Source organism: Rana temporaria, chromosome 1 (genome assembly GCF_905171775.1).
Source record: "Rana temporaria chromosome 1, aRanTem1.1, whole genome shotgun sequence".
NCBI lineage: Eukaryota > Metazoa > Chordata > Amphibia > Anura > Ranidae > Rana > Rana temporaria.
The window spans coordinates 645,173,969-645,199,576 of NC_053489.1; the positions used below are offsets into that span (position 1 = coordinate 645,173,969).

The 25,608-nt window shown below is 42.0% G+C and overlaps 1 protein-coding gene across 3 annotated transcripts in view; it reads left to right on the forward strand.

The window, feature by feature from the left end:
• Positions 1 to 25,608, forward strand: part of LOC120924528 (catenin alpha-2-like) — a 612,642-nt gene that overhangs the window by 178,293 nt on the left and 408,741 nt on the right. The window contains exon 1 of one of the 3 annotated variants that reach the window (XM_040335491.1): positions 22,428 to 22,701. The exons of the other annotated variants lie outside the window; for them this stretch is intronic. The gene's annotated coding sequence lies outside the window, so the exon portion shown is untranslated. Of the gene's footprint in view, positions 1 to 22,427; positions 22,702 to 25,608 lie in introns of those variants that run through there. 3 annotated transcript variants of the gene reach the window in all.

The following is a 25,608-nucleotide window of genomic DNA, read 5'->3' on the forward strand; positions in this document are numbered from 1 at the left end:
GAGGTTTAGACCTTGCTGAGGGTACTGCAAGTCCCCAAACATAAGTCTCTTTTATACTGTTTTTTTGTTTGGAGGGTATTTTTTATGGTCATTTCAGGAGCTCCTATAGTGTAATTAACTGTATCTGAGCAAACTGAACAAAACTCTATTTAACCACTTCAGCCCTGGAAGGATTTGCCCCCTCAATGACCAGGCCATTTTTTATACGGCACTGCGTCATTTTAATTGACAATTGCGCTGTCGTGCAATGCTGTACCCAAACAAAATGTGTGTCCTTTTTTTCCCCCACAAATAGAGCTTTCTTTTGATGGTATTCTAGGTAACTGCGCTCCTGTGATCCTGCAAGCCTTGGATGTACTTAGAGCAGTGTTTCTCAATTCCAGTCCTCAGGCCCCCCCAACAGGTCAGGTTTTCAGGATTTCCATTATTTTGCACAGGTGATTTGATCAGTTTCACTGCCTTAGTAATCACCACAGCCTTTTCATCTGAGGGAAATCCTGAAAACCTGACCTGTTGGGGGGGCCTGAGGACTGGAATTGAGAAACACTGACTTAGAGGCAGTTTGTCATGGATACGCAGTAATGTCTGGCAGCTCACTTTCCTTTCCATGTGTTTACCTTAAAGGCCAGACACTCTCACCTGGCTGCTTTTATCATCTCTCCTCCCTGTATGGCTCCACCCCAGGCCATATCAGGAACTCTATATTAACCAGTGCACTGCAGGTCTGCCTTGCTGATCAACATTGTTTATTAAGCATTGTGTTCCTGCTTGCCGTGTGCTATGTTTATCTTTGTGTACAGATCTTGGCTTGTCCCCGACTTTTCCTGTTTGCTTGTGACCCTGACCCTTGGCCTGTCCTTTGTTTTATCTTTGCTTGTCGCCTTGACATTGGCTTACCCCTCACTAATCTCTTGTATCCTGAGTGGCTGCTTCCGCTCTCTCCTCTATGCCCTACGGAGCATGAGCTGGGGAATTTTGGGGCAGCAACCTGGATTCAGTTGCAGCTAAGGCCATCCTCACCACTAGAGGCTCTGGTGCATACCTGCTGAATCTTAGACCCTGCGCCCTGGGGAATCTTGGGCTCAAGCTTCCTGTGGGATCCCTGTTTGTTCTCCAGTGGACCTGCCTTCCATATCCACTCTGTGTTCCATCCGCAGCAGTCTGCCATAGGGTTCACTACCTTGCAGTGCACTCCTGACTCCAACGGGGTGCATCTGTCACCTGGCCACAGGTGACCTGACACAGTATTGCCTTTTTTATTTTTTAAGTAAAAATACTTTTGAACAACAGATACTACAAGATGACTGCAATGACTTTTGCTAGCTACAATTGCACCTCTCTATGCCCTACCCACCCCCTTACTCCACTCCCCCACTCCATCCAGCAAGAGAAACTTTATTGGCCACTGAGGCAATCTCATTTAACTGGCAGCCTGTGTTCTGGTGGGACTAAGACCTCAACTTGAGCTTGGTATCAACGTAAAACTAGAATCAGAGGAGCACAGTAGTGTTTTCTCTGCATAATAAACCCCCTTATCGGGTTTGCTCTTAGTGAGGTCTTTTACAAGTGGCTGATGAGTTCACTTTAATTCTATTTTCACCTGGGCAAAAAAACATGACTCCTAATTTGCGCATGTCTGCAGATTTTTTGCAATTGCTGTCATGAAGAAATGTCACCTACAATGTGTCAGATGACTGAAAAACCACAACTGCACCCATCACATTCAGAAGCTCTCTGATCTGCCCTTACCACCCCCCCCCTTGCGTGCTCTCTCACTGGGGAGCTGGGCTGTGGAGCGGGTGGCCAGCTTAGGCCCTCAGATGCTCGCTGAGAGGCTGCGCGGGGTGCCGGTCCAGGCATGTCGTCGGATCTCAACTCTTTTGTCACGATCTTGCCCAAGCCTGGACCAGCTCTCCCATGTCAGCCGACAGCAGGCTTTAGCCTGCTGTCTGCTGAAAACGGGCCACAGATAGACATGTGCACTGCCAAAAAATTAGTTTGTTTTTGTTTTCGTTTCATTTAGGTTTTTTTGGTCTATTTGTTTTTTTCATTTTTCAGGTCATTTGTTAGAATCGCAATGCGTAAATTCGTAAATTTTAAAAATTGTAAAGTCGAAAATTCAAAAGAATAACTAACTAGCTACTAAAAAATAGGTATTGGAATTTCCTTTCAAATCTGTCTGGTGAACGTAACGAATACGAATTTGTCCGAAGTTATGAATTATCCGAAATAACGAATGCCACATCTAAACGAATGGAACAGAACAAATTAATAATAAATAATAAACGTTTTTATTATTGTTATTTATTATTATTAATTTGTTCCATTCAATTAGATGCATCATTTCGGATAAATTCATATTCGATACATTCACGAACAGGAAATTCCAATACCTATAATTTAATAGTTAGTAATAGTTGAGTTATTAGTTCTAATTTTCTAATTTCCGATTTTTCGTTAATTGAGATATTTTTGGATTAACAAATTTGTTAAAATTTGTTAAAAAAAGGGATTCGGAACAAAACAATTTGCACATGTCTGGTCACAGAAGCACAGAACGAACAAACGAGCTTTGGCTGTACTTCACAGAGCGGAATGTGGTGGATACTTATTGAAGAGCTACAGACTTTCTTTTATGCTCTTTATTTCATACTGGACTTTATTTCTTGCCGATTTTGCAAATTTTTATGTTGCACATTGTGATTGCATTTGGAGATACATTAATACATTTGCAAATACATTTTTTTATATATATTTATTTTGGTGGTTTAGTTCATAGATCATATTTTAAAGCGCTGTCTTATTCGATTTCTTTTAAAAAATTTATAAAAATAAAAAATAAAAAAATTGTGACAGACCTGATGGACCACTTTTTTTTTTTTCCCTGACGTCTCTATTCTATGCTTCCATGTCCACTCAAAATCTAATCTAGCCCTCTTGTGGGTGTAATTACCGTGGGTAAAGTCTGGATAAATCCCCTACCCATCTTATGCCTCCTTTATTCTCTAAGCTCCTTGTTTTCTCTTTTCCCTTTCTTCTTCCTATCCTCCTGTCTATGAGTGGCCTGTTGCCTACTATTCATCATGGTATGGTTGTATGCAGGCCTCCACCTGTGCTTTGTTATAGTCATTTTGCCCTGCTGGATATTAATCTATACCATGGCTCTACAATGATGATGACAAATACCCTACAGCAAAATACTGGGATTCTTGATCATATAAAAGGTTACACAACTTTCAGATGTGACTTATAAGAGCTGCTTTATTTCTATGCCTCAACCACCACAAATAATCAGTACGGTAACTGTTCATTGAATGTCATGTTACGTTTTATAATGGCTACTACAATTTAAAGATATCTGTACCTTTTTTGTATCATTATCCTTGTCTACTGGGGCAATGTGTTCATTTTTCGCACACATATAAAACCTGTGTATTTTTCTAAAAACTCTTTTAGACCCCCAAACAATTCTATATTCTCTGAAAGTACATTAAAATGAACTTTAGTGCAAAAACGCACAATATTACTGTATATCCAATTTTGTGGTTAAATTATAAAAGATGGGGTTGGGTCAAGTAAATAGACGGTCAACATGTCAAACTTTTACATTTTGGTGTCTGTGAATTTGCAAAAACAACTATGGTAACCAAAATCCTCCATAAATGATGCCTTAACAGCGTTTACGGGTTATCAGTTTAGAGTTGCAGCAAGCATAAATCTCAAATCAAATATCTGTTTTTCGTAAAGAAGTCACATGAGAAGTGACGCAACACGTCAGGCGGAGCCAGGTGACATCACTTCCGGTCCGGAACTGAAACCGGAAGTTAGTGATAAACTGCAGTTTTATATCCTTTGTTGGAGTCTGAGACTCTTTAATGATATGTGAGTGTTGTTTTATCATGTACAGCAATTATAAATATAAAAAAATACACTGTTGGCAATCCTTTCCTCCTCTGTGAGTATCCCTACCTGCTGTGAAAAGACCCTCACCTGTTAAAGGTACCAGTACACTTGGGGACAATAAGCATATGCCTGTGGAGGAGAGCCCATATTGATGTAATAAAGCACATAAAACCTGTATATTATATGGGTCATCCTGTGAGGTATAATCTATATGGTGGTGGAGCACTGTCTTATTGAATTCTTATTAATCAGGGCAAGACACCACGTGGAATTAACTATTTAAGCATTAGCTGGACTTTGTAAGGATTGGGACTGGTTGTCCAATTTTTGGCACTGTGTCAAATATTTTTATTACGCATTTTCAGTTTTATGATTGTAGGTATTACTATACAGTAAGTTGCTTTTTGTATAGCAACTAAACTTGTAGATGGTGTGCAGCATGGTGCAATGACAATAATTCACACAGAAGCATGCAATAAAAAACTTTAAAGAATGCATTAACCCATCACAAAAAGAACTCTAGGGATCTGCCCAGCCGGGTACACTTATGGTTTGCAGCATTGAAGATGAAATGATGCTCTGATGGACTGACTATCTGTAAAGAGAGCAGAATGTGGCCTGGCTGTCTCATGCTCAATCGGGAAGATGTCCAGAGGAATCACCCTATGCTTTCCCTCCTCTTCAAGAACCTTGCTGTCCCTCCCAGGTGATGTACCTCTACCTATGCTACCCTCTCGCATAAAAGTATGCCAAACCTGGGAGCCAGGGCCTTAAATAAGCTCAGCCTGATCCAAGATGGCTGCTAGTCACATGGGCTGGCAGCATCCAATAGGATAGCTTCCGCAGTGACCCAAGGAAACCACAGAGAAGCTCTGTTCCTCTTGACTTCCTCCACCAACCACAGTGCCGCTAATGAATGCTTTCTCCACCACAGGTGGTGCTCTCTAATAGGATAGTTTCCCCAGTGACACAAGGAAACCATAGAGGAGCCCTGTTCCTCTTGACTTCCTCCTTTAGCCACAGTGCCACTGCAGGAGCTCGCCACCTGTTGTGGAGAAAGTATCCAATAGGATAGTCTCCCTGGTGCCCCAAGGGAACCATAGAAGAGCCCTGTTCCTTTTAACTTAATCCTTCAACCACAGTGCCACTGCGGGAGAGCGTCACTTGTTATCGAGAAGGTATTCAATAGGATATTTTCCCCGGTGACCCAAGGAAACCATAGATGAGCCCTGTTCTTCCTAACTTTCTCCTCCAACCACAGTGACACTGCGGAAGAGCGTCACCTGTTGTCGAGAAAATATCCTATAGGATAGTCTCCCCATTGCCCAGAGGAAACCATAGAGGAGCCCTGTTTCTCCTCAATTCCTCCTCCAACCACAATGCCACTGCGGGAGAGCGTCACCTGTTGTGGAGAAGGTATCCGATAGTTTTGCCAATGACCCAAATAAATCATAGAGGAGCCCTGTTCCTCTTGACTTCCTCCTCCAACAAAAGTGCTGCTGTGGGAGAGTGCCACGTGTTGTGGAGAAAGTAGACTGCATCTGCCTACAAACTACATATTCAAGGTGACTGAAGCAAGGCAATGTCTCTGTCTCTGCAGTCTATGCCATTTTTATCACAATGTAGTATTTTAGTTGCTCTTCATTGCATGGTGTTATTAAAGCTGAAGTTTAGTCGGCTTTACTATGTCCCTCCCTAATCAACATTATAATATTATTTTTTTTTTAGTCAAACCTTTCAGTTTTCATTATAAATTATTTTAGAACCAATGATGGCACCACTGGGTCTCTTTGCTTCTACGTGCAATATAGGCAGATCATGGCTGGTGGGAGGGGGCAGCAGGGAACTGTAGATAGCTTCTTGAAAACATCATAGCACCCTGCTTAAGTACTCCTCTCAAGCATCCTCAGCCTTGACATAAACAATGTCCTGGCTCTTGGGAGAAGTTATGCAAATGTCAAAATGCCTTGATGGGTGGGTGTCAGTCTGGAGACATGTGCGTTGCTGTATTTGCATGCAGACCACCCTAGGTAATGCCCACCGGTGATGCTGAGCCTCCATGAGCTAATGAACAAAAGGGGTGGTCCAGGGACAGTCAGGTTGGGCAGAAGTGGATAGATGAAGCCTCTTCTAATGCACACTGTGAGAAGCTGTGCTGTGATATCGGAGTAATAATTGTCAGTTCCTGTACAACTGCACAAGATGGAAGGGAAGGCCGGTGTTCAGCTTTAAGTCCAACTTTTTTTCCTCCAACTTTTTTCTGTATTGCAGTAATAATGAAACTACCGTCTATGAAACATCAAGTAGATAAATCACCAAAAGGGAGCGGGGACTCGCCCTGACAGGATATAAAGCTTGGACTTGTTACTCCATCCTAAATACACTTCTTTTTGTTTATGAAGCTGTCAGAGGCTGGCGTCTCAGAGGGACGGCTCTAGTGATTTTCCGCGTTGCCGGTATTAGGAGACATTTTGGAGTGGTGGTGCTGTGACTGGCCGTTTATTCCCCAGGCTCTTCTCCCACTACTAAAATATAAATGAACTGACCTTTTCCAGCTAAATAACTCGTAATGCCCCATTGCAGCCTCTCGAAAAGTTAGCCAGGGATTCAACCTTAAGGCTCGGCTTTCAGTAGTTCACAGAATGTGAAAGGCACGCTTAAATGTCGATTATTTCCTGCAAAGAGCAATGGCTGACGACGGGGCAGTTTGTCTGCTGCAAACAGCTCTGAGTAAAAGAAATGACCCGATTAATGTACCATAGTAAATAGACCGGGATGGAGTGCTCCGTATAGGAAACGGCCAAGTTGAAATATTAAAAAAAAAATGCGTTTCAATAAAGTCATGTGTTCATGACTTCAGTTCCGGAGATATTTTTTCTTTATTTTTTTTTGCACACATGTCAAAATGCACATTTTATGCCTGAAGAATAGTAAAAAAAAAAAAAAAAAAAAAAAATTAGATATGTCCTGAAAGCAGAGGCCTTGGCGAGTAATGGTTTAACAAACCAATATTTTTGGTAAAAATACACCAATGTTAATTTTGGTGCATACAGATGTAATATATTACCCAATTATTTGGTGCAAGACAAAAGATAAGGTTGTGCCAAAGAAATAAATACCCAACATGCCAAGCCATAAAAGTAGGGTTGCACAGATACTCATGCAAATGCTCCAATACCTAAAACCGATACTTTCAGGCTCGGTTCTTTCAGCTGTCATCGGGATTTCCCTATTGACAGCTGAAATGTAAAAAAAGACAGAAATTATTAGCTGATAAGGAGCGGGGCCACCACGTCTTTAACAACCAATGACTCATTCAACTGTCAGTGAGGTTCCTCTGTTGACAGCTGAAGTGTAAATTAAATCCTGGCAAATGGAGCTGTAAAAATAAAAGCGTCCTACCAATGTTTAACAACAACATTGATCAGCCGCTGAAACAGAAAGATAAAAAAGAAACATTGTTTCTTTTTGTATCTTTCTGTTTATTCATCTACAGATCATCTAAGATACACCCAGGGAACATACTTAACCCCTTCCCCGCCCCCTAGTGTTAACCCCTTCACTGCCAGTGGCATTTTTATAGTAATCCAATGCATTTTTATAGCACTGATCGCTATAAAGATGCCAATGGTCCCAAAAATGTGTCAAAAGTGTCCGCCATAATGTTGCAGTACCGAAAAAAAAAAACGCTGATCACCGCCATTACTAGTAAAAAAAATAATAATAATAAAAATGCCATAAAAATACCCCCTATTTTGTAAACGCTATAAACCAACCAATAAACGCTTATTGCGATTTTTTTTTTTTTATGAAAAATATGTAGAAGAATACGTATCGGCCTAAACTGAGGAAAAAACTATTTTTTTATATATTTTTGGGGGATATTTATTATAGCAAAAAGTAAAAAATATAATTTTTTTTCAAAATGGTCGCTCTATTTTTGTTTATAGTGCAAAAACAAAAAAAACGCACAGGTGATCAAATACCACCCAAAAGAAAGCTCTATTTGTGGGGAAAAAAGGACGCCAATTTTGTTTGGGAGCCACGTCGCACGACCGCGCAATTGTCAGTTAAAGCGACGCAGTGCCAAATCGCAAAAAGTGCTCTGGTCTTTGACCAGCAATATGGTCCGGGGGTTAAGTGGTTAAATGTTCCTCTGTTTAACCCCTTAATAACCCTTAATTTACTATAACCAGCCTTAATAAACTCCTTATTCTACTTCTCCATGTAATTATTATTTTCCTTTTACATGTTTCACATTTATAAAAGCGCAACATTTAATTTTTTTTTTAATATATTTAATTTTTAAACCACTTTTTAATGCTTTGTACCATTGCTGACAGCTGAAGTGTAAACAAAACAGTTGCGGTAGGTATCGGTAATTGGTAACAGCGAGTACTAAAAAAAACAGTATCGGTACTAGTTGTAAAAAAATGGTATCGGTGCATCCCTACTTATAGGATAACTCCACTGTTGAGAAAAAAACATTCCCTTCTGGGTTAGCAATGTACATTGCAGGGATTTTAAAACAGAACTAATGTCCCCATACTTACCTGTCCAATGGCTGTGCGCTCGCACCAACATCTTCTTCTAAATGCCAGTCTTCGGGCCTCTTCATTGGCTGGTGGGGGATGATGTCACTACTGTGCATGCACACTTGGAGAATGCCCAGCACTGTTAGCTGAGCTGCACATGTGCAGCTCAATTTACAATGCTGGAGGAGATGGTGAGCAGGCATGTCTCTTCTGCAATAAAAGCCTGCCAGCTCACATTTTTGGGCTTCAGTTCGACTTTACCAAACTTTGTTGCAGATTACTACCTTTTGCTATTCTGAAGAAATAGTTTGTCTGTGTCCATGAATGTGAATTGTAGTAATTTCATAATTATCAGCTGCTGCACTTGCAAGGTTATAATAAGAAAAGTGGCAGGGTCTACATCCCTTTTAGATGTGAGTATCTCACCAAAAATAGCATTTTTGTTGCAAGGGGTGCTTTAAATCTGACTTGTAACTTGAAAATCAGTGAGCCAATCACACAAACAGGAAATTACATTTCTGGGGGGGAGTTCCGCACACCATCTGTGTACAGAACACCTGCAGGTTGTCATATTGCATTTTACAGAAAATGACAGCTGCAGAATGAGAAGGAAAGGTAATTATTAAAGTAGAACTACAGGCAACACTTGTTTTTGTTTTTATTTTGGACAGAGTAAGGGAGGATTATAACCCCTGTCAGATTTTTTTTTTCGACATATGTGTTCCATTGTGGAGATTCCCTTCCACTTCCTGTCCCATAGCCAAAAATGGAAGTGAGAGGAAATCCCTACAAATTAAAGGAACCTCCAGGCCACCAGAACTAGTGTCCCCATTGGAAGATTTCCCTTCTATTACTTTTCTGGGGACAACTCAAAATTAGTGATTTTTTTTCTACTTTCCCTCTTAATGATAATAGTAAACAGGACAAATCGAGAGGGTATGGGGGCACAGACGGTAATAAAAACTGACAAGCTTTCTAATCCTTTTCCACTCTATCCAAAACAAAGTTTTGCTTTTAGTTATACTTTAATTATTTACATTATTAATAACATTCAATTACAACATGATTTGTGTAGAAATTGTATATGCTATATATATTTTTTTTTCAACATTTTTATTCCCACAAAATTGGAGTTACCCTTTAAAATTGCATATGCCAGTGAAATGGCCGCAGTTTGGTACCCACAACTGTCCATGGGCAATGCTTTAAAAGCCCCTACAGGTTATCTGTTTAGGCTTGACCATGAATCAGCTGATTAGCAGTTAAATAGGCAAAAATCATTGGCTTTAACCTGCTGACACATTTGTGCTGTGTCCAATCACAGCACAGGCTATCAGGGAGTACGCGCATGTGCGTCAATAAACCAGGAAGTACTGGCTGTGCCGCCTAGTAGCAGTAAATGTACTGTTAGCTGGTGGCAAGTGGTTGAAAGCTCTTAATACTAGCACTTTATAAATTGTGCTGAGACTCAAGAGGTTGTAATCATTAAAGTCTGACTGAACTTTATAAACCAGCCACAACCTGAGTAGAAAAGTCTGTGTCCTGCCAGCAGGCTGTAGGGAAAGATCCTTCATTTCTGTGTGGAGTGGTATTTCTCTGCAGAGGTCTGATACATCCCCTGCCGATAAAGAGCTTGAGCTGTGGAACCAGTAGAATCCAGAGATTTGTTAATTGGAGAGTTATTTGTATGATTTTTAGGGGGGATGTTGGACTTCTGCAAGGAGACCACATGTCACGATCATAGGTCAGGCTTGGAGACCAGTAGCTATAACAGTAGAGAGACTCCCACCGACCAGCTGGATACGTATACCGTACAAGTAGATTACCCTTGTAAATGAGGTGGGCTCACCTGAAGTTCCGGGGGATAAGCACCTTCCAGCATTCACCAGAGCTCCAGATGGTGGCAATGGGTTTTGCTACGTGTTAGTGCCAGGTTTCTGTCCTCAGGATTTCTCCTCTAGGAGGTGAGCAAGCTATGATCCAGTAGCCAATATAGCAGATAGGGATCAAGCAGATGCATAGTCAGTAAACAATCGAAGGTCAGAAACAAGTGGTTGGAGGTTGGGATCAAGCAGAAGCGTACTTGAGGAACAAGCCAAAGGTTGGTAACAAGTGGTAGTAGAGATAAGCAGGTACAGGTATGCAAATCAGTAAGCTATTGACTGGAGAAGGGCACAAGAATCTGGCAAACCGTGCAAAGGCATGGCTTAAAGCAGAGTTCCACTCAAAAGTGGAACTTCCGCTTATCTGTCTCCTCCCACCTCGGGTGACACATTTGGTGCCTTTCGAAGGGGGGAGGGGGGGGAACATGTACATGTTTTTCGCATGTACTGTTCCCCACAGGTTTGGCCCCCTCCTCTTTCCTCCGCCACCGGAAAAATTAGTAAGCGCAGCACTCTTCACACATGCGCAGTAGGGAACTGGCTGTGAAGTGGGAAGGCTTCACTGCCGGGTTCCCTTACCAAGAATAGCGGCGGCTGCACCCATCAGCCAATGCAAAGATCAGCTGGGATGCCGATATAGTGGGCTCCCTGGACAGGTAAGTGTCCATATATTAAAAGTCAGCAGCTACAGTATTTGTAGCTGCTGACTTTTAATTTTTCGTGGGGGGGCTGGACCTTCTCTTTAAAAAGGAAGTTCGAGGGAGGAGCAAAGCATTCAAGGTTTACCAGAAACAAGGCACAAGGCAAAATTATCCAAGTAAACAAACAGGCAGCTGTTCGGCATCTCATGTGGCTAAGCAGAAAGAGCTACATTTATATCTGTAAAATTCTGCATTAACAAAAAAATAGATTTGACCCAAAACCGTTAAGGGAATGCACTTGTCACCGCAATGCACAGCTACAGATGTTACATGCTTTGACACATTGCTTTTTTTCTTCCTTTAACATTGAACCCCTTGCCGACCATTTTTTCATTTAACCCCTTGCCGACCGCTGCACGACGATATACGTTGGCAGAATGTCACGGCTGGGCATATCGCCGTAACTGTATGTTGCCTTTAAGATGCGGCATTGTTGGCGCGCGCACCCACTGTGAGCTGTGTGAGTGTGACCGCGGGTCCCATGGACTCGATGTCCTCCAGGAGTCCCACGATCGTCTCACGGAGAGGAAGAACAGGGAACGCTAATGTAAGCAAGCATTTCCCCGTTCTGCCTAGTGGCATGACACTCCCTGTGATCGGGAGCTGTGATCACTGTTGTGTCACCCGTAGCCCCACCCCCACACAGTTAAAACACGTCCCTAGGACACAGTTAACCCCTTCAGCGCCCCCTACAGGTTAACCCCTTCACTGTCAGTGTCATTTACACAGTAAATGTGCGGTGTATAAATGTGAATGTTCCCAAAATAGCTCCAAAAGTGTCCGATGTGTCCGCCATTATGTCGCAGTTACGACAAAAATTGCTGATCGCCACCGTTACTGGTAATAATCAAATTATTAATAAAAAGTCCATAAAACTATTTTGTAGACGCTATAACTTATACGCGTATACTAAAATATTAGCTTATTGCGTTTTTATTTTAACAAAAATATGTAGAAGAATACGTATCGGCCTAAACCGAGGAAAAATTATTATTTTTTATATATTTATTATAGCAAAAAGTAAAAAATATTGTTTTTTTTTCAAAATTGACACTTTTGTTTATAGCGCAAAAAAACACAAAGGTGATCAAATACCACCAAAAGAAAGCTCCATTTGTGGGAAAAAAGGATGTCAATTTTGTTTGGAAGCCACATCGCACGACCTCGCAATTAACAGTTAAAGTGACGCAGTGCCGAATCGCAAAAAGTGCTCTGGTCTTTGGGCAGCCAAATGGTCTGGGTCTGAAGTGGTTAAACATTGCACTGAGATAACACACAAGCTACAATGCACCATAGTGCCTTACATTGCATTGTGGAAAAACAATTGTGTCTGGTTTTTGGGATGTTTTGGTGCATGGGAAGCCCATTGATTTCAATGAGCTGCCCTAATGCAACACGTTATTGTGTGACATAACGTGTGCTAATGCGCCACGCAAATGTAAATTGGCCACTTATACAGTAGTTTTCCTTTGAAAATAAAACAAATAAAAATTACGGGCCATCCCTAGTAAAAAGAGAGACTTTGCAATCAAAGTAAGCAAATATAACCAAGGCAATAAGGGCGTTCATTTCTTTTTATTAAATAAGCCATTATTTATTTCATCGTGAAATTTGTGTTGCGCTGTTTCTACCACTAGTATCACGAGATGGCATGTGTCTTTCAATAACTCAGTGCTGACGCTTTCCGCCGTATTAATAATTTAGCCGCGCTGAATATTGTTTTTTCCCTGGCTAGTGGCACGTCCTCGCGTAGCTGAATAATTTGATTTGCTTCCATTTCTAATAATGTTTGTGCTAATAAGTACATTTCTTGTCTCCCTCCATCTCGTTCCTTTCATGTGCAATTAATGTCACCGCGTTTAATTAGATAGGTTTTATATTTTACATTCTCTGCTGCGGAACACGCTCTTAATGCAGGCTGTCGCGGAGGAACGGTAAAGTGTGGTTCATGTTGGGGAAAACATAGCAGAAAATACAAGGTAAAAAGTAGTCCTCTTGTGAAATGTCGCACTTTTCCAGACGATGTGCCACTGCCAGAAACATTCCTGGAATTAGTTTTTTCCGGAACGCTGTGCATTGTCTTGATGTCCAGAATGTCATCTGTATCCTTTTAAGATGTTTTTATTAATTTTTGAAACAACCAAAAGTCACAGGGTGCTGAGTCAGGGAAATAACGTGGTTGGTCAAGTTTTGGAATGGATTTCTGAGCCAGGAATTCACACTAAATGCATCGGGCCAGATCCACGAAGAAGTTACGACGGCGTATCTATTGATACGTCGCGTAACTTCTAGGTTGCTCCGGCGTATCATTGTTTTGTATCCACAAAACAAGATACGCCTGAAGCTGGGCTAGATCCGACTGGCGTTCATCTTCCGTCGATTTCCGCGTTGAGTATGCAAATTAGCTAGATACGCCAATCCACAAACGTATGTCCGGCCGGCGCATTTTTTTACGTCGTTTCCATAAGGCTTTTTCCGGCGTAAAGTTCCCGCGTCGAATTTTGAAAAATGTACGTTGTTTGCGTAAGTCGTTCGCGAATAGGACTTTGCGTAGAATTACGTTCAAGCCGAAAGCATTGGCTTGTTGCGGGTTAATTTGGAGCACGCGCACTGGGATACCCCCAAGGACAGCGCATGCGCCGTTAAAAAAGTCATTTACGTCGGGTCAAGACGTATTAACATAAAACACGCCCCCATTTCATCCATTTGAATTGTGCGCCCTTACGCCGACAGTTACACTACGCCGCCATAACTTACGGTGCAAATTCTTTCAGGATACAGAAAATACGATGAAAGTTACGGCTGCGTAGTGTATCAGATACGCTACGCCGGACGGAAAAATGCGCTCAGGTACGTGGATCTGGGCCATCATGTGCAGGAGCATTTGTCGTGATGGAGAATCCGCTTGTCAAGCCAAAGTTCCAATCTTTTCCTCTGAACAGATTTCCATAATCTTTTTAGAGCCTCCACTCCAAGTAACAATGTTGGTTGACCACTGTACCACGTTTTCCTGTTCATGTTTAATTTTTCTGCCATCATTTGGTAAACTCAATCTTTAATCTGAGTGAACCAGGGTTCCCTCTCTTTCCACATTTGCATCCATTCTTTGTGTTTTTGGCTGCCAACGTTTTACGTCATCGTGGACATCAGTGATAGTATGCAAATGCTATTCGGAGATGATTTGCCGGAGGTTCAGGAGGTGACAATGTTTTTAAAGCAGGGTGAACAAATATCTGCGCTAACAATAATTATAGAAATTAAAATTGAATAGAAAGCAGTTAGCAGTTTGTAGATAATTCAAACACAAAATATAATAGTCCAAAGTGCAGCGCTAATAATGAAAATGGTGTGTATGTGGCAGTCCAAATAACAACAAATTACAATGAAGAGTTAACCACTTAACCCCCGGACCATATTGCTGGTCAAAGACCAGAGCACTTTTTGCGATTCAGCACTGTGTTGCTTTAACTGACAATTGCACGGTCGTGCGACGTGGCTCCCAAACAAAATTGGCGTCCTTTTTTCCCCACAAATAGAACTTTCTGTTGGTGGTATTTGATCACCTCTGCGGTTTTTAGTATTTGCGCTATAAACAAAAATAGAGCGACAATTTTGAAAAAAATATATATATTTTTTACTTTTTGCTATAATAAATATCCCCCAATATATAAAAATATATATAAAAAAACTGTTTTCCTCAGTTTAGGCCGATACGTATTCTTCTAAGTATTCTTCTACATATTTTTCGTAAAAAGTTTATTGATTGGTTTGCGCAAAAGTTATAGCGTTTTCCAAAATAGGGGGGAGTTTTATGGCATTTTTATTTATTTATTTTTACTAGTAATGGCGGCGATCAGCGATTTTTTTTTCGGTACTGCGACATTATGGCGGACACTTCGGACACTTTTGACACATTTTTGGGACCATTGGCATTTTTATAGCGATCAGTGCTATAAAAATGCATTGGATTACTATAAAAATGCCACTGGCATGGAAGGGGTTAACACTAGGGGGCGGGGAAGGGTTAAGTATGTTCCCTGGGTGTGTTCTAACTGTAGGGGGCGGTGGATTCACTAGGAGAAATGACTGATCGCTACATTGTATGAACAGACGGTCAGGCATTTCTCCCCCTGACAGGACCGTCAGGGGGAGAAATACACACACAGCTCCCAGTCTTCGCTCTGTAACGAGCGATCACAGGTGCCCCGTGGTGATCGCACCCGCCGGGCACGCGCATCGGGATCAGGGACGAGCAGGGGGCGCGCGCACGTGCCTCCAGCAGGGCGCACGCACCCCTAGTGGCCGCTTCACAAGGTGACATAGAGCTACGTGCTCTCGCGCAGGGGAGCCGACCTGCCGCCGTATAACTGCGGCAGCTGGTCGGCAAGTAGTTAAGATAAAAGACTTCCACCAAACTTCAGGGTGCACGGAAGAGAGCACACCGACACCCAGTGCAGTCGATCTGCTTAGCAGATGGATATGAAAAGAGGCATGTAATCATATGGTGCAGAGGCTCAATGGTGGATGGCAACACTTCAAAACTTGGTTTACAGGTAAGTACAGTAAAAACACAAGATTTATTGGTAATCTACTTACAGGTATAAAAGGACATCATGACTCAAAAAAAACTCTGCGGCTCTCAGCGTGCTTGCATCAGCCAGCCTGACATGTTTCATCCTAAATGAATATTTTGACAGACTCACCCGGGACAGAGGCTTTTGAAGGGGACTGAATGCTAGCCTCTTGCCTTGCGATCATGGGCCCTGGCATTTGGGGGAACGGTGCTCTTTGTGAGCTGTATGCTGACGTGACGTCTACCATGAAAGGTCATATCTGAGTCACCTAGTCTGGGTAAATGATTAGTTAATTAGCTCATGTTAATTTATGTTCTGGTTACCTCCTCTTTAACTGTATATAAGGTTGTATTCTTGGTTCTAATAAAGACTCCATATTCAGCAGACAAACAAGTCTCGTCTCGTGTGCTTGTGAGCAGCTGGAATATCTGATATCTATATCCAGACTGATAGGAAGCGGTATATGACAGAATCACTCAAGCGGAGTGTGGGACGTTCCGTTACAGATATCATAAGATGCATTTTACCTTACGGGCTTCACTATTATTGCTTTCCTCTTCCTATTGGTTAATTCCTTGTTGATGACTGCACCATACATCCATTCATCTATATGAGTTCTGATGTTCTGGTACTGGTGATTTTGGATCAAGCTTAACTCTGTATACCAAGTTTTGAAGTGTTGCCATCCACCATTGAGCCTCTGCATCATATGATTACATGCCTGTTTTCATATCTATGTGGTAAGCAGATCGACGGCACTGGGTGTCGGTTTGCCCTTTTCTGTGCACCCTGAAGTTTGGTGGAAGTCTTTCATCTTCATTCTTCATTGGAATTTGGTGATAATGTTTTCCCAAAGGGGGATTATTTTGCATTGAACACCACTAAGTGTTTGGCTTATGGTGGCCTTGCGGTCCGACTCACTTTATTAGGCTAGTTTGATGCCCAGTCAGGATAACAGAACCACTTCCCCGCCTTCAATCTGCTATAGGCTGGGCGGGCAGTGGTTAAAGTAGAACTATAGGCAAACTTTTTTTTTTTTCATTTTTAGATAGAGTAAGGAAGGATTATTACGTCTGTCAGATTTATTTTCACCATCTGTGTTCCATTGTGGGGATTTCCCTTCACTTCCTGTCCCATAGCCAAACAGGAAGTGAGAGAAAATCCCTGCAAACTAAGGGAATTTCTTGTGGGGCCCCAGTTCATCAGAACCAGTGCCTCCCTTAGAAGATTTCCCATCTATTACTTTTCTGGGGACAACCCAGAATTTGGTATTTTCTTTTAATTTCACTTTCAATGATAATTGTAAACAGGACATATAGAGAGGGTAAATCTTCTGCGACACAGCAATAAAAAACTGACAAGTGCTCCAATCCCTCTCCACTCTATCCATAAAAATAAAAGTTTTGCCTTTAGTTATACATTAACTTTGGTCAAAGTTGCATAGACAGTTTTTCGGTAAAGGTGAACTAATCCAGTTTTTAGTTTCCCTTTTAACTGGGGAATGTCTATTACTATTGTGAGCAGAGTCACCAGAACACCCCTCCTCTATGTTTCAAAGTGGGAGGAGCATGTTTTCCTGAGTCCCTCCCCCCAAACACTTTTCTGTATTACCACTCTGCAGCTGGACGATTTGGCAGGGGCCAGTATAAGGTAAAAAAAAAAAAAACATAGGGCAGTTTTTATTTTTAGAAAGAAACACTAGTCTATTGGCATTCTATAGAGATCAGCATTGTAAAAAAAAAAAACATTCCCCTATACAAAACAATTAGGCACACATTAGTGTTATAATCTCTGTGACAATTAATTAGCTGTGCTACAAATTACAATTATTTTAATTAAGTTGCGGTCTCTTTGGTCATGGTGAAGAACAGTCAAACAATTGACATGATGCAAACAAGGAACAAGGGCCTTGTTGTTCCTTGAGACCTCCACTCCCAATGCAGCACAAAGCATCGCACATTCATTATGGTGCAGCACAGTGCGCAGATGTGATCTTTCTTTGGGTTGTGGTGCTTTGCATTAAAAAAAATTGTGGAAGTATGGGTTGTATCTGAATGGTGTGTTGACAGCCCATTTTATGAGTATTCATTTATTAATTCTTTCCCTTTAAATTACATATAAATTCAAAATAATGCAATGACAAAATACTAAATTCCTTGTTTGACTCATAAAGCAGTGTATGCATGTCTGTGGTATCATACTGTAGTAATAACTTTTGTAGGCAAACCAATTGGCATTTTGCTGATATGTAAAATATGGTCTGGTACATAGGGGGTGAACATCCAGTTGTGCCAAATTTGTTCAAATGGAAGTCAGGTCAAAATAACAGAGACATAGCTTCTGATCCTCAATTGCTCTATCCAAAAACTAAAATAAATGTCTTGCCAATCCATGCTCATTTTGTCCTATTCCTTCGTATATTTTCCAATCGTGTGTAGCCCCATCAGAGTTTTTTCATCAGAAATTCGGATGAATTCCATCGGAGTTTAGATATAGAACATGTTCTATTTTTTTCTGATGGAATTCCGTCGGAATTCCGATGTGATTTGGTCAGGCAAAAGCCCAATCGTGTGTATGCGGCATAAGTCCTTAGTCCTGTTCTCTGACTATGGGGTGCTTGTGAAACTTCGGTATGCTTGACTGCTAGGTGGGGAATCCCAGTTTTTGCGGCTCCTTAGGGGAGTTTCTGGTCCAATTGGGGAACATCTGTTTGTCTGTATGCTCTTCTAAAACTATAGTGGATATTTTCTGGCCAAGTGTACTTGTGGTCATAAATAAACTATCTGGGTTTTTGCTGTAGATTGCTAATGTTCTCCATGCTGATGCAAGCTATCCCTGATTTGCTGACAAAGTCTCATGCAATCAGTGCATGATCAGCATACCATATTCAAAAAAACAAACAGGGCATTTATTCATTACCCACAAAAAGCAAAGTTTCAAGGCCACTGAGGACCTCTTCCCCAGACAGTAGTGATGGACCTCTTTCTCCCTACTGCCTGAGGAAGAGGTCCTCAGTGGCCTTGATATATGGGTGGTGAAAGAAAGGCCATTTTGCATTTTTGAACATGGCACGCTGGTGATATTGAATTCTTTGCAGTTCTGCTTTGAAGTCGCCATCCATCTGGTGGATAATGCCACCTCTGGGAGTTTTCCTGGTAAGATTTGGGAGGTATGTACATAGCCTATACCTATAGCAAGGACATTATTCAACTGTTGTCAAAGCTGCACAGTTTTCTTTTTTTCTTTCTTTAAGCGTCCCTTACCTGCATAGGCAGATAAAAAAAAAAGTGAACTGACCCTTTAACCCGGATGTCATATAATGTATGCACACAGTAAATTTCCTGTTCCTTCTTGGTGATTCCAGATTTCTAGTGTATTGACTGAAATCCAATTTACACCGTAAAACTCCAGCCAAAAACATAGGCTGCTTATTGAAAATCTCTACGCAGCTATTGGAGAACATTGATTAAAATAGAACTTTTACTAGCAGGAGACAAGTGCTATGAAGGCAGATGGCAGGGACTGAAGACACTATGTCTTCCTGTATATAGGAATAGACTATTATTATGGAGACACATACTATTGTTTGGTCATGTATTAGGTGCTGGTTATGTCATGTAATATTAAAACAGTTTTTGTAAACCGGACCGGTCAATCTCATAAAATGGTGCCATGGCATGTTGGCGCAACATGCCATGGCTATCTGCAGTTGTGGTTCACAGAGTGAACCACAACTGCGGATAGCAAGGATTTCAATGCGATTCTCTATGCGACAACTCAGTATTGGGCCCTAGGCGTCATTCCTCTGAGTTTGGGGGATCTATACATCATCTCTGTGTCACATAAAGAAAAACGTTGAGCTACTAAGCTTGGAAGCATTACAACATGCGACCAAAGCTTAAAATGTATAGTTCAAGGTCAATATCCCAATACACCACTACATGCATGTGATTATCAGTAAGGGACCCCAGGCATCTCTCCTCGTAACAGGAGTTTGGGGGTTCTCTACATCATATCACCTTAGCATGTAGAGATGTATTAAGGCCACTAGGGGAGATGCTATGGAATAGCATCAACCCCTAGCATAGAAAAGTTAGAGCGAACATGTTCAGACAATTAGGACAAGGCCTATGAGGATTTGTACTTATGTTGGGCTTGTAGTAATTAGAAGTTGTAGTGACAACTGTTTCTTGCATATAACAGGTACTTTAGTTGAGTAGTAGTACTTGCGAATGAGAGGCGATGTAGCTCAGGTAATTATAGTAACATACTTGAGGTAATTTTGTAGATATAATACTATTGCTTATGAGAGGTAGTATAGCTCAGGTAATTATAGTTGCAGACATGAGCTGTTATTATAGATGTAGCAATGGTTACAAGTAAGAGGCAATATAGCTCAGGAATATATAGTAACATACGTGAACTAAATATTGCTGTAGTAATTTAGAGGTAGCTGTCCCTTTAATGAACTCCTTTGCATTAAACTTTAGAACAATAGTATCTCCCAGAGGATATAGTAATATCCACACGGTATTTGTAATACTGCAATTGTAATAGATGAAACATTAGCATTAGCTCTTCCTATAGAACTACAAGTGAAGGAATGACTACTTATCCGTTTGTAGATACTGTATCTTCAAGCAGGAGATGGAATGTCCATGGTACAAGATGTTCAAGGCATGAAGGTAATTCCCAGCATTGCAGTTGTTGTAGGAAGTCTTAGCAGCAAAGTAGTAGTTGTTTCCTGGAGCGGTGTTCCGGCAAAGGGAGCTAAGGCAGATACATGTGTTATGTAGCTGAGCTACGGCTGGCAGGCTATGACTGACAATATTAGAACCCCCTCTGTCGGATCTTTCGGATTTCGCGCATTTGTTAAAATGAATGCTAAAATCCATGAAATTCGGACGAAAAGTCCACAAAAGCTTTGCCTAGGGGAGAAGAGAAACACTTTTACCTACCCGATCCTCTGCTCCTCTGGGTAGATGGTGCTCCCCCATGCTCAGGACTGTCCTTAGGTCTCTAGACTGGTAGAGCATTGTGGAGAAGAAACTGCAGGAACAGGTCTAGCAGTAGGGGATCAGGTAAGTAAATCTTCTTTTATTGTTCCCCTGGACATAAATTAGCATTTAACCTTTACTGTGCGGACATGGTCCAATTACTAGGGGAAAAAATTTGATGGTTGGAGTTGGGCTTTAAATAAGTTAGTATTGGAGATTTAGAGTAAATATGTGCACAAGCATTAATCATTTTTTCATTATATAAAATATAATTTTGGTTATAATTATTGTTACTACAACTTAACTTTTGGGACCCAGATGTAAAAAGGGTTTATGTTGACACTTTTGTAAACATGATTGTGAATGTACAACCTTGGAATTAGATGAAAAACTAAATGTAAACCTAAGTTTGTTTAAATTGCTATCCAACAGTTCTATGAAAATTCTCACCCCTGTGACTCGTGTTTCTCCCACTCCATTCCATAGGCCACTGTGTGTGTGTATGTGTGTGTGTGTGTGTATGTATGTATATATATATATATATATATATATATATATATATATACAGAGCTTTTTTTCTCAGAAAATAGGTGCAGGAACTCAACCACGACCCCGTTCAGATTTCACAAACAGTAGAAGGGTCTTAAAGGGGCATTAAATACCAGGATTGCATTACATACAGAGTGCAGAGTTCAGGGGGTTACACACAGAGTGCAGAGCTGTCACTTGTAAACACAGAAACCAGACTTCTGTGTTTACAAGTGATTGTGGTGAGCAGTCACCAAAGGGTCTGAGCCAGAGGTGGTGGAACTGAGTTCCCCCAAGTTCCCCCTGAAAAAAAGCCATATATATATATATATATATATATATATATATATATATATATATATATATATATATATATATATATATATATATATATATATATATATATATATATATATAAATTAATTAAATACTGCTCCACCAAAAGTAAGCAAGACCTGTCTCAAAAAATAATATAAATGTAATATGGGTACAGTTTGTTGCATGAATGAGTAATTATCAGTCAAACAATCAAAGCTCTAAAAAAATAAAAATGACCTGGTAATGAAAAAGTACATACAGGCTGGTACTCATGTGGTTAAAGTGTTCCTCCAGTGCCGACCAGGGCTTGTGCCTGGCTTTGAGTTGTGAGCAAGCGTAAACCAACCCGGAACGGTAAAGCCGCGTACACATGATCGGATTTCTGATGGAATCAAATCCGATGTATTTTTTCGTCGGATTTCCGATGAAGCTGACTTTCATCAGTCTTGCATACACACTATCAGACTAAATTCCGACCGTGCCAAAACGCGGTGACGTAAAACACTGCGACGAGCCGAAAAAAATGAAGTTCAATGCTTCCAAGCATGCGTCGACTTGATTCTGAGCATGCGTGGATATTTCTCTGATGGAGTTCCACACAGACGATTGGAATTTCCTATTGTTTTTTTATCCATAGAAAAAATGTAGAAAATGTTCTATTTTTTTACACCGATGGAAAAAAGACCGATGGGGATCACACACGATCAGTTTGTCCCATGAAAACAGTCCATCTGTCTTTTTTCATCGGACAAACCGATCCTGTGTACACGGCTTTACAGTTTTTTTTGTTTTTTTCTTTACAGTTGCTGGAGATTCTAAAATGACATAACATTTTAAGCATACTGTACCTTTAAACTACCTAATCCAAGTCTGTTTGAAGCTGTAAATACATCTGGGTTCATTGCTATTATGATCCAGCAAAATCTCTTCCATTTGTATCCACCACAGCTCGCTTCTGGACGTATTGAGGTCAGCAGATTTTCTATGGTATGTGCTGCTGTTGGCTCAGCAAGTCTCTGTGTTCGAAGGATTACTTCATATTGCTCGCAGAGCAGCTCATCAGCAAACCACGGATGAATCAATTCTGCTTCAGCCGAGTTAAAAGCTCTGCTTTCCCCTCTCATGGTCAGTCCGATGTTTGTGAGAACTTTTCCAAGCTGAGAGAAGATGTGCTTACAGCCCCGCTGGTATCTGGCGCTGCTTCCTCCAAGTCAAAGCTAAACTGTGGCCTTTCATTGAACTGAACTTAAATCAGGCGGGAGGTAGAGGTAGAGGCATGGGCATCCGCTGAAATTTTTTCAGAGGGGGGCGCTTCAGCAGCGGTGATACACAGTCGCATTTAACCCTTTCTTAAAACCCTAACGGGGGTTAAAAGCGCCCAGCTAGGGGCCGAATAGCACAGCCAAAATGATGGTAAAGCGCCGCTTTTTAGTGGCGCTTTACCGATAACGCGGTCAGCTGGCAGTGTGAAATAGCTCTTGAGATAATTCAGCTTCATTTCATGCCCATATAAATATAGCCTAGAGAATTTACAGACCCTCCTTTAGCACAGACCCCTACATTCAGCACAGATGGAACCCCCTTAAGCACAGACCCCCCCATTCTTCACAGACCCCTCCATTCAGCACAGATGGACCCCTCCTTCAGCACAAACCCCCCCCATTCCGCACAGACGGACCCCCCTCCCCCATCCCATTGAGTACCTCAGATCAGCCATTAGCGCGGCACATGCACAGCAGGTTCCCTCCCCCTGTGTACACATAAACACCGGAGGGGAGGCAGCTTCACTCTGCTCGCTGTGCCTGTGTTAAATCCGGGCCGAGACCACTCAGACAGCCCGCGGCCGCTAGACTCTTCAACACCTTCTCGATTTTCCAGGGGGGGTCAATTGCCCCACCTTGCCCTATGGAGCGGATGCCCATGGGTAGAGGGTGTTCACAGAACACTTAACTGGCTAAGAGTGTTGTGTTGTTAGTAACCAATCTAAAGGTAAACTGCTTCATTGGGAGGACACAATAAAGGTAAACAATAACTATATATCATTAATAAGGCAACAGCAGCATGGTAGCTTAGTTGTTGGTGCTCCTGCCTCCTAATACTAAGGTCCTTATTTCGAATTGCTGCCAGGTACTACCTGTACCTCCTTGTGTTTGCATGGGTTCATTTCTGGTACTCCCACACACCAAAGACTTGCTAGTAGGTTATTTGGCTCTGGCCTAAATTGACCCTAATATATGTGTGAGATATTATTATAAAGGCTTTGTATAGCATCAACAGTTTGTGTGCAGGCGCAGTCCACTTTCTCCATTGCAGGTGGTGCTCAACAGAGGAAGAGGAAGTCAAGAAGAATAAGGTTCCTCTTTGGTTTCCTTGGTCACTTGGGCAGCCATCCAGGTGGATGCTGGCCACCCATGTGACTCTGGCAGCCATCTTAGGTGTAGCAGAGTCTATTTCAGACTCTAGCTCTTGGGTATGGTGCACATTCTAGCATGTGGGTAGTGTAGGGACAGGTCATCCGTCTGTCAGGGTCATTATTAGCAGTAGGGAAAGTTTACAGACAAGGAGGGAAAGCATAGCACTCTTCTGGATACCTCCCCACTTCGGCTTGGACCAGTCAGGCCACATTCACCCCTTAAGACAGATTGGCTGAGACCTGCTCCGTTACATGCTGTTGTCATCTGTGGGTGTTTCCCAGTTGGGCCTTCTTCTACCTGGCTTGTTGTGAACTGTTGTACTTTGACTTCAATGCAAGTTTTTCATTTGCATCTAGACCGAATGTGTGTTACAGATGCTGCATCACGCTGAACCCACCCAGATGCGCAGCACTTTGCAAAATGGAGGGAGACAGTACAGTTGCATTAAAATTTGACAAACAAGTAGGAAATTCCGATCGTATTGGTGATAAAGCATCAGTGGAGAGGAGACACCTTTTTCCCCATAATAACTCTTATGCCGGGTACACGCGAGAGGATTTATCCGCGGAAACGGTCCTCCGGACCGTATCCGCGGATAAATCCTCTGGCGGATTTTGATCTCATGGTTGTACTAACCAGGAGATCAAAATCCCAGCGGAATTCCGTCCGCGGTGACGTGTCGCGTTGTCGCTGCGATGATGACGCGGCGACGTGCGCGACGCTGTCATATAAGGATATCTACGCATGCGTCTAATCATTACGACGCATGCGAGGGATGGATTCGGACGGATCGATCCGGTGAGTCTGTACAGACCAGCGGATCGATCCGCTGGAGCCGATTCCAGCGGATAGATTTCTTGGCATGCTAAGAAATTTTTATCCGCTGGAAATCGGTCGGCCTGAAATATATCCGTGGATAAATATCCGCTGGATCGTACACACCAGCGGATCTATCCGCTGAAACAGTTCCGCGGATCAATTTCAGCGGATCGATCCTCTCGTGTGTACGGGGCCTAACAGGTGTGAATTTCCCTTTCTAGGAGTAGATTTCCTCTCACTTCCTGTTGTCTACCTCTGTTTGTAAGTAGGAGTCGTTTGTAAGTCAAATGTTTGAAATTAGGGGACCGCCTGTACTGAGAGAAGTAAAGAGACTACTGACCTTTCCTTCTAAAAATGCTAAATGCCTGTTTTTTTGCCCCTATAATGATGTCACTGGGCAGAGAAGTGGATTTCATGCCTCATAGGAGAAGAATAGTAAAAAAAATAAAAGTCTAATACCTAGATTCACGTAGGGCGGCGTATGTTTGAGCCGGCGTATCGTATTTACGATACGCCGCCATAAGTTAGAGGCAAGTGGTGTATTCACAAAGCACTTGCGTCCTAAGTTACGGCGGCGTAGCGTAAATGTGCCGGCGTAAGCGCGCCTAATTCACATTGGGAAGAGGTGGGCGTGTTTTATGTCAATAAGGCATGACCCCACGTAATTGACGTTTTGAACGTACGGCGCATTCGCCGTCCGTGGACGTAACCCAGTGCGCATGCTCTAAATTACGCCGCAAAGACTCATTGGTTTTGACGTGAACGTAAATTACGAACAGCCCCATTCATGGACGACTTACGCAAACGACGTAAAAATTAAAAAATTTGACGCGGGTTCGACGTCCATACTTAACATTGGCTGCATTCTAGGCGTAAATCAGCGTACACGCCCCTAGCGGCCAGCGTAAATAGACAGTTAAGATACGGTGGCGCAGG